Consider the following 9956-nt stretch of genomic DNA (forward strand, 5'->3'; position numbering starts at 1 on the left):
TTTTACTGGCCCCTTTCGGCAACCCTATGAAAAAAATCCTGGAGGCGCCACTGATTTTGGTGGGCTGAAACGCCATTTGTTCATGCAGTTACAGAAATGTGAACAAATCAGGCTTCATATATTTCATAATGTTTGTTCACAAATTTCAGGGGACCCTAGGTTAAGTTACTAACTAGAGCATTTGTTGCGGTTATTTCTGTGGTTTTGCTTGCATTCCATTTTGTTTAATAAAGATATTGCTGCCATTAGATCATTCACCTTAGATGTACAGTAGAAAATTCTTGGCTCTGTGTTTTGAAACCCAAACTTTGATTATCTTATATTTTGAAATTGATTAATTATCAGCTAAATTAGTTTTATGCAATTATGAAATATAACAAAAACTAAATAAACAAACAAACAAATAAAATCGAGTTATTTGCTCCCAGAACCATGCCATGTTTTCTTTAGCCTTAGATGTTTAATTTAAGTTGTATCTTTGAATTAAAACAAACTGGGGTTAACGTTAAATTTTTTCTCTCTCTCTCCGTTACAATAACAAAATAATGTTGCTGATTCACGTCTAATGTCACACTTCTATCCTGTAAGCGAAAGAGAACTACAATTCCCATGATGCAACGACAGCGTGTTATTTATAGGACCCGGAAGAACTGCGCAGTTGGTGGTGTTGTTCGGAGGTGTTGGGTGAAAAATAGCAATAGATATTCACGCTGAAGTGCAGCTGTAGATGGTGAGTTGTTATTTATGTTTATAATGATGATTATGCTGTTTAATATAGCTTTACATCGGTATACAAGTGAAGTTTATTGAAATATGTTGAGTGTACGAAGATGAAACTGTTAAACGCGTGGTAAACGAATAGGGTGCCTCACACATTAGTAAATCCCTTAGTTTATAAACTACGGATTAAACTAAGCGTATTTATTATTTTGATATTATGTGAGTACTTCTCTGATTTTGTATTGCTATTTGTATCTTGTTTATTTATTTATTTTCCTGATTTTCCCAAGGGATATTTTTAAGTGTGCTAGCATGGTTGATAGCATGGTTTAAGTTTATTAGCCTGTGCAGACAACCTGTAAAAATATAAATGTCACAGGTTCCATACAGATATAAGATCTGTGTTCTGTCAAAGCGTAAGAAATTATGTTATGTAAGTTATGTAAGGGTATTTCTTCAGCTTCAACACTTTTATGTCCAAGGGTTGATTTTTATTTAAGCATTTGCATATTAATCTACATGGGATGATCTAAACCAGTGGTTTCCAACCACGTTCCTTGAGGCCATTACACACTACAGATTTTGAATCTGTCCTTTGTCGGACACACCCATTTCAGGTCTTGGAGTCTCTACCAATGAGCTGACTATCTGAATCAGGTGTGTTTGATTAAGGAGACATAGAAAACATGCAGTGTTGGGGGGCCTCCATTAGCGTGGTTGGGGAAACACTAAACAAACAGTGAAATTGTCATGAACAAGTTCAATATTGTATAAATGGTATTTCTGTCAATCTTACACAATATATGACTGCCTTACAAAGTTCTGGCCCCCTTTCTACATCTTGCCATTTTTATTAGATTTATTTTTTGTTTTCAACAAGTTGGTGGACATTGTGTCTGAAAAAGGGCTGGACCAGAATATTCTTTCATTCGAATATTTGTTCGGTGGGTTGGCATTCGATTTTAAATTTTGAGATTGGAATACTCTTTTTTTTTTTTTTTTTTTTTTTTTCTTTTTTTTTTTCTTTTTTCATACACCTTGCATCATTCGCGCTCAAATATAAATGAACAAGATCAGACTGCTGCGCCACTAACACAGAGACAGCAAAAAAAAAATTAAAAGAGAAGATTGAGCAATATTTGAGAGTCACTATAAAGTACAGTCGGGCCCACTTGCATTTGGGAAGCAAAACTAGGGCTGTGACTGTCGCAATGACAACCGCGGCTTCGCCATTTGCTCATTTGACGCGCCTTCAATGCCTAAATTAGGGCCCTATGAAATCTGTTTTATTTTTTCTCAAATTCCGTTTTTTTTTTTTTTTTTTCAAATTCCGTTTTTTTGGATTTATTTTTAGCCCTTTCGGATTTTTCGGATTTGTTTGTTTTCTTTTCACTTCTAAGCAGTATTGACCTTTAAAAATTCAGTTACACAAACTCACAATTCAGCTTTTTTATTTAAACTGTTAATAAAGCACATTCAAAATTCTCCAAAATTCAGCCAAATCTCTGGCCAAAAATAACAGTAACATGAAGGTAACAGTTACAAAGTAGGGTTGATGAATATTAAATTAAAGAATAATTGTAACCATGCTGCAGGGAGACAGAAACATTGAAACAACGATATGTGCCTGTCAGAACGCCAACGCAAAGACATATTACAGCCTAAATGTATACTGTTAACCCATCATCATCAGTGACCCCTCCATGTAAGCAGAACAATGTATTTTCTATCTACAAAAAAAAAAAAAAAATCACATTATATTTGAATCAGCTGGCCTTTTCCATTACATTAGTGCTCCAACATGGCTCTCTGTAACTTGGCATCAGGGGAAAGATGCAGGATTACACTGTGGAATAAGTATCGATTTCATGTGTACTAACATTTAGCAAAGTACTTTTCTTCATGTATGTGCAGATCGATGTCCAAAGAACACTGACAAAATAGAATTTTTCATAACTTTAAAGTACTTTCTTGAAGATACAAGCAGGCATGTGTTGCTTTCTAAGGCATTTCCCATCTTTTGCCAACATCTCCATTGAAGTACATGATGGTAAGGCACTTGGTGTTGAGCTCAGTGTCTTGTACTTGCTGAAACTCCTCTCACAGTCAACAGAACTGACTGGGAAGTATATGTAGGACATGGCAATGTTTGCAATGCCTGGAAATCTTTGACTTGTACCTTTCCAGTAGTCAGCAAGGTCCAAGGAAGCTGAGATGCCTTCATTTCTGACACAGTGTTGAAATGCGGCCCACTGCTCACTGAGCTCTGGAGATGCCGGGGTCCTCAATTCCCACAGTGTGCCATAGGCTTCAATATGCCTTTCCATTGCAGGAGCCTGTCTGGGATCAAACACTCTGATCATCTTGTATATTTTTTTGGCAGGATGGACGTCCCAGTGCTTTGAAAATTTTTCAAATGCAATGTGAAATCCATTGTGAAGGTGATCCAACATATCCCTTTTCTTTGGCATTCTCATTTGGTTCAGCAGCTCATCAGTTTTGACCCCAAAGCCAAGGGTTTTGGCTGTTCCATTGACTAAAAAGGAACCAAGATCTTCCATGATGTTGTATGCAGAGACTGCTACAGGAGTGTGGGTGCCCTCCAGCACTGTCAGAGCTGTAACCAGTTTCCCACACCCTTCAAAGATGAAGGTCAGTTTGAAGTGGAGGGCCTCTTATTTTTTTATCGGTTTCAACCAGCTCAATGATGTTTCTTACTGCCTGAGCAGAAGACTTCTCAGCTAAGAAGAACTCCTTGTAGAGGTGGACATGTTCAGCATGGTATTGAACTGCTTCAAACCAGCTATTCCACCTTGTGCTTACAGGCTCAGGGGGTACCTTGGGTTTCTCAGCCTCCTTCATTGTCAAGAAGTACAACCATCTTCTCTTCCTTGCAGGCTTTTTGAAGAAGGCAGACTTAACCCACATTAGGGATGCTCATATTGACCGTTTAACCGTCAACCGTCAGTAAGAATTTTAACCGATTATTACAATCAGTTAAACGTAAAAAAAAAAAAAAAAAATACATATATATATATATATATATATATATATATATATATATATATATATTATTTTTTACGTTTGCTGCATGGTGAAAGAAAAAAAAATGTTTAGGCTACTCGCGGGCGCCTGTGGACATGTGCAGCTGTTCAGACATATTTTGCTGAGTAAGCACCTGCTTTACCTTCTCTTAGTTTGTGTAATTCATGTAAGTAGCTCATGCAACGCGATGGCAATGGCGATATTGGGTTATCAGAGAGTGAATCCATGAATGTATTCAAATTCTGAATTAATTATAGTCTAAAAAGTGCGCGCTCCCCTTACAATCACTGGAAAGCTCTCACTCATACATTACTGTAGTTAATCGCAATCTCACAAAGTTAATAAAAAGTAATAAAATAACCTTTACTCTGTAAATGGATCTCTTATTTATATCATGTCTACACTTTCTTTGTTTTAATGAGAGTGTTCGTGGAGGTATAGAATTCAGCAGAATTGAAACCGGCACTTTGAGTGGTGAGAGGATCGTAACATAGCTGCCTCTGATTGGCCATTGCGATAATGTAATCAACAGAAATGTCTGTGATTGGCTATTGAACACTGTGAAAACACGTGTCTCCACATATGACTAGTGGATGAAAAGACCCGAACCGCAAATTGAAAGGATTTTTGTGAAGTGTTTATCACGGATCTAAGCGTGAACGGACAGCGTCCCAGTCTATCCGTACAGCATGTCCACATGTTAAAAACTGAGGTATAGGCTGGTCTGCTATATGTTTTTATGTCCGACGAGAAGAACAAGACCGGTACCTTTCTTCAAAGCGCATAGAAGGATTCAGTGTGTTTTAGTTCTGTCATCTTAATTAGGTAGTTATTTAATTTATACATATTTAGTGTAGGCCTATTTATATTTTTCTTTTTTTTTTTCATTCTGATTTTCTCTGTTCTCAGAAGCGCTGCTGAACTGTTTGCACGTTAAAATAAAACATTTGCTTGTATTTTTATGTATCATCACAGATACTCGTGCATTCTATTTTTATTTTAAACAAATTTATTATTCTAATTTTATCAGTTAACTGTTAATGATCGGATAACAAGCAGCGGTTGTTGGTCAGGAAAATTAACCGAAATGAGCATCCCTAACCCACATCACAAGAGCTGTAGCCTCACTTAAGAATTTGTAGTGTTGCCAGGTCTCTCCCACCAAATTGATGACATGACATAAGCAGGTTGTATGGACACTGTGAGGCATGACTCCCTTCAGTACTGCTCTGTAGGCTTTCAGACAGTATGATGCATTATCAGTCACCACTGCCAGAATATCATTCAATTCAACAGACTGGTATGAAGTGACTGCAGAACTGCCTGTGAAAATGTCGAAAAATTGCAGCTTTCCGTGAAAATGACATCAGTTAGAAAGTATTTTCCCTCAGTGCCTGTTGAATTGAAAAGGGAAGAAAGTTGTCTGTCTGTCTGTCTGTCTGTCTATCTATCTGTCTATCTATCTATCCTCCTAAAATGATGAATGTAGTAGGTTAGGCTAGTAGAATATTATATATAAATATTATATTACTATATTTAGGGATGCAAACACATGGTCAAAAAAAGAGAGGTAATCGAAGCCCTCGCCACCAATACTTACATCGCCACCAACCCCTGACATTTACTGACATTTACAAATACAATGCAAATTAGCTTATCTTTTATTATTAATAGTAAAATCCGGTCCGATTTTCCCGTGGCGTCTGTCGTTGCTATGCAACCATGCACTGCGCTCTCCATAATGACAAAGAAGTTTTAGTAGCTAATAGATTTCCACCACCGAAAAATGCTTGCTGTAGCTCTGCTGGTATTCTGAAAAGTTGAGGTGTTTTCATCTCGCTGCACCTGGAAAAAATGAGCGCATCGTTTCAATTATGAGCGCGCTTGCCGCGCGCCTGCATTTGAAATGAACTTGAGCGCGCAAAAGACACGACATGTGAATGGCTCCATGACGAGCTAGTTACCTCCAATCAGGCCACTGAGACCCCTGCCATAGACAGTAAAAGACACGCAGCAAGAAGAAACACTAGTGAAAAGTGCGCTGTTTGCATTATTGTATATTAAAATTTAATATAAGCCCTAGTTAAAAATAGGCTAATATGCTGTATTAGCCTACATAAAATACAAGTTAATTGGATGCTCACCTATAACAATGTTGAGGACACTGCGATCTCGGCTGTCAGAGGTTTCGTCGACAACAACGAAGAATTTCTTTCCACGTATCTCTTGCAGCACTTTTTGCATGTGCTGGTCAAAGACCTGCGGCAGGTGGGTCTGCCTGAGGCTGCTGGCGTTTTCTGGGAGTGCACGTCCCTGCTTTCAATGTTTAACAAGAAACGGACGTATCCTCTTCATTTTCTCAAGCGGTATGTTAGCTTCAGCACACATTGCAACAAAATCTTCCACAAACTCACGCCTTGCTTCTGTTGATTTTGCCGTTGCCTCAATGGTAACCTGGAGGGATTTGCCCGCTGTGGATTTAGCTTTGTTCTTGAGATGAACTTTTGATATCAAATGATCGTTACATGTGTCTTTGCGGGTCCAGTCAACAGTATGTTGACAAAACTTACAAAAAAGTTGTTGTCCCGATTCATAGTAGTCGTTGGGGTATTGTTCAGCCCGGTATTTAGCATTCAATTGAGAGTTTCTTAATTTTTTCGACGCCGTTATCTTATCAGGAGCCACTCGCTTCGACATTTTTTTCCTTGCGCGGGAACGTAAGGACGTATGGTTACTAGGCAACATGTTTAACAATGCCATTTGGCCACGGTTTAGGTAGAGACCTTTCTACGTTTGTTGTTTTAAACTGAAAAAATGAGAAAGAGGTAAAAAAAATTATTTAATATGTCAACAAAATATATGCATATTCCGAGAATTCCGTTTTCATGTGTAAATTCCGTGATTCCGCCCCACTAAATGCATATTTATGGATTAGGCCTATAGCTAATGAAAGAGTTTTGTTTTCGATTTGAATTATTTAAATTATTTTTTTTAGGCTACAGTTCCGGATTATATATTAGTCTTACTTTGAGTAAAACTGAAGTTTCACATTGCACCGGCGTCCCCATGTTCTGCAAAGTGCGCTTCAGCTTTACTTTTCAGCTTTTTCTCCGCACAAACGATCGGATATGCACCTAATAGCACACATTTATCTAGGTTAAACGATCCAACTAACATTGTGATATGCTTTAAGTTTTTGATATCTATGGATTTTAATTTAAATCGTGATCACTTGAGAGGGCTAAATTGATCTGTCTGCTGCTGGCCGACAGAAAAAACAGAAACTTAAATTTAACAAATAAAGTGTTCCAAATATATTTCTAAATTAACTTTATAACCTAAATAAACGAAAATAAATGTAATCACTTTGCTATTAAAAACAGCAGCTGTGTAATGGGGAAGAGAAAGAGAAAAAAGACCGGTTCCAGTCGGACTCTGGTCAGTAATTCTGATGAGCTGTCGGACAAGGTCCGGGCGAGGTTTTAGGAATTTTTGCAACGAATGTTTGTTTAATAGCCCATTTAACATTCTTATTTAGGCTAGTTTCATATTTAAATATATTATTTATTAGGGCCCGAGCACCGATGGTGTGAGGACCCTATTGGATCTGCTCCGTTTATTATTATTATTATTATTAATAGGGCCCGAGCCCAAAAGGACGAAGGCCCTATTGTTCTTCTAAGGATTCTTAGAATCTGTTTCCAACCGTTTTGGCACTTTTGGGGGCCTTAACGTACTCAAAAACTCTTGAAAATTTGCACACGTTGGAATCTGCCGTCGTACGGACGCCACAGAGGCTGGGACCCGGGCGTGGTTCAGGGCCTCTACAGCGCCCCCTGGAACACAGTTTGAAAACTTGATGTACTGTGCACACATACTTGAACGTACTGATATGAAACTCAGTACACATATAGAACTTATCGAGCTGAACAACTTTTGTACTCTGTCATGGGTTCCACGCAACAGGAAGTGAGATATTTAGGGCTGTGTAAAAAGCGCATGCTCTGGAATTTAATGTTGTACTCCAAGGATTTCCATAGGATTGTCACCAAACTCGGTCAGCATGATCTCAAGATATTGGGGATGCTAAATTGCGAGGGAATTTTTGATATCTCGAACGGTTGGCCGTGGCAAGGCGACAAAGTTATGGTGAGAAATGAGAAACAGGAAGTGTCTAATAACTGTTACACACATTGCCTGATTCTGATGAAACTTCACCAGTTTGTTCGTTGTATGATGCCGATTCCATAAATGTGACTATTATGAGTCAAAGTTATAGCGCCACCAACTGGCAGCAGGAAGCGTGTCATTTTCAAAATGCTTTAAAATCAGCCTCTTAATTTTACTTGATTTTCTTTAAACTTCATCAAAATCATGTCAAAACACGGCCGATAAGAATATGTAAAAGGGTCGATGATAAATCAAATGCTGTTGCCATGGCAACGTCTCAAACTTTAAAATTAGATTCCTGTCTTTTTGAGGCAGATAAAATGCTTAGAATTTCATGAAACTCAACACACACATCAATATTAATGATAGTTAGACACTGGCGAAAGGTCATAAATGGGCGTGGAGCAGGCACTCTATAGCGCCATCTTTTGACAAAAGTTGGGGGGTTAGTTTTTCCTACAGCCACCAATCTCTGTACATATATTATTCTAATCAATCTGGACAACTTTCTAAATCAAACTCATTAGCTAAGACCAACAGGAAGCCGGCTATTTTGATTTGAATGTGGATTTTTGGAAAAATCAGGCTGTAAACAAATTCACACTCCTAAGAACAACAAGCTGTTCACACCAAACTTTTTTAACATGAAGAGAAGATTCTTAAGATGTTAAATTGCGAGCGGATTTGGGATATCTTGAACGGTGTTGACGTGGTGATTTTTTAAAGATGTAGTAAAAAACATAACCGTAATTTTTTTATATCTTTAAAGTGCAGCATCCAAACTCTTTACAACTTTTTTCACACAGAGATCTAATCATTCTGAGCAAGTGCTGTTAATATAAATTTTATACAAGCTTCAATAAATTAAAGAAAATTTAAAAAAGAAATCAGAAACCTGCTGTCACTCAGCAGGCTGAATGTCTCTATCTGTGTGTGTAGTCAGAGTGAGTGAAGCTCAGTGCAGGGGGGAGGGGAGAGAGGGAGAGAGGGTGAGAGAGCTGTGACCCATGCTGCAGACCATCTTTGAGGAAGAAATGCACATATGTAGTGTAATTACATAAATATGTCTGATCTTTGAGAGTCTGATATTTTGAGAAAATATAAAGGGTCACTAAGTCTTTCATTGTTTGTATTTTGCAGTTGTTGTTTTATTTTTTACTGAACTGTACCATGAACTTGTCCCATTCAGTCACATAGCAAAAGATTAAGAAAAATACCAATTTTTAGCATGAGCGATTTATCTTCATTGATAGACAATATTTTCATAGTGTTATTTACTGAATATAAAATTATAATTAAAAATTTCAAGACAAACTGACAACAAAACTAACTTTGCTGTTATCTGTTCAAAACATCTGAAAACCATCATTTTAAGATCAGTTATATATATATATATATATATATATATATATATATATATCGCCCCATTAAAATACTCAACTTGATTTTTAAAGATATTTTGAAAGAATGAAGCGTTTATAGAGCACTTTATTGTGTATTGCTGTACACCCACATGAACTGTGTTCATGTTAATTCACAGTACATAAACTAATGTTAAAAGATACTAATTTACCTTTAAACAATATATGAATACTCTTTTAGCTTAATATTAATTAACATTAATAAATGCTGTTTAGTAATTGTTCATGTTAACTAATATAGTTAATGTTAACAAATGAAACTGGATGGCAAAATTGTATATATTGTGTGTATGTGTATTAGGGTTGGGCATCTAAGGTATAATGCCGATCCGATACGCATCTCGATACAAAGTATCCGATCCGATATATTAACGATACATTTGTGACATATTGCGATGCAATACGATACGATTCACACCCATATCACGATACGATGCGATAATTCAGCACTAACTAATTAGATCAAGTTTATGTGATGATGTGAAAGAGGATGCGGTGCCAGTGAATGAGTTTGATTATTTATTAACCAAGTAAAACCAAGACTTTTTGATTATGTATATATATATATATATATATATATATATATATATATATATATAT

General features: G+C 37.0%; 1 protein-coding gene across 1 annotated transcript in view; it reads left to right on the forward strand.

The window, feature by feature from the left end:
* The first annotated feature begins 652 nt into the window (after positions 1-652).
* Positions 653-9956, forward strand: part of dis3l2 (DIS3 like 3'-5' exoribonuclease 2) — an 86785-nt gene continuing 77481 nt past the window's right edge. The window contains 1 exon segment of the mRNA XM_073849320.1: positions 653-730. The gene's annotated coding sequence lies outside the window, so the exon portion shown is untranslated.

Source organism: Garra rufa, chromosome 10 (assembly GCF_049309525.1).
Source record: "Garra rufa chromosome 10, GarRuf1.0, whole genome shotgun sequence".
Lineage (NCBI taxonomy): Eukaryota > Metazoa > Chordata > Actinopteri > Cypriniformes > Cyprinidae > Garra > Garra rufa.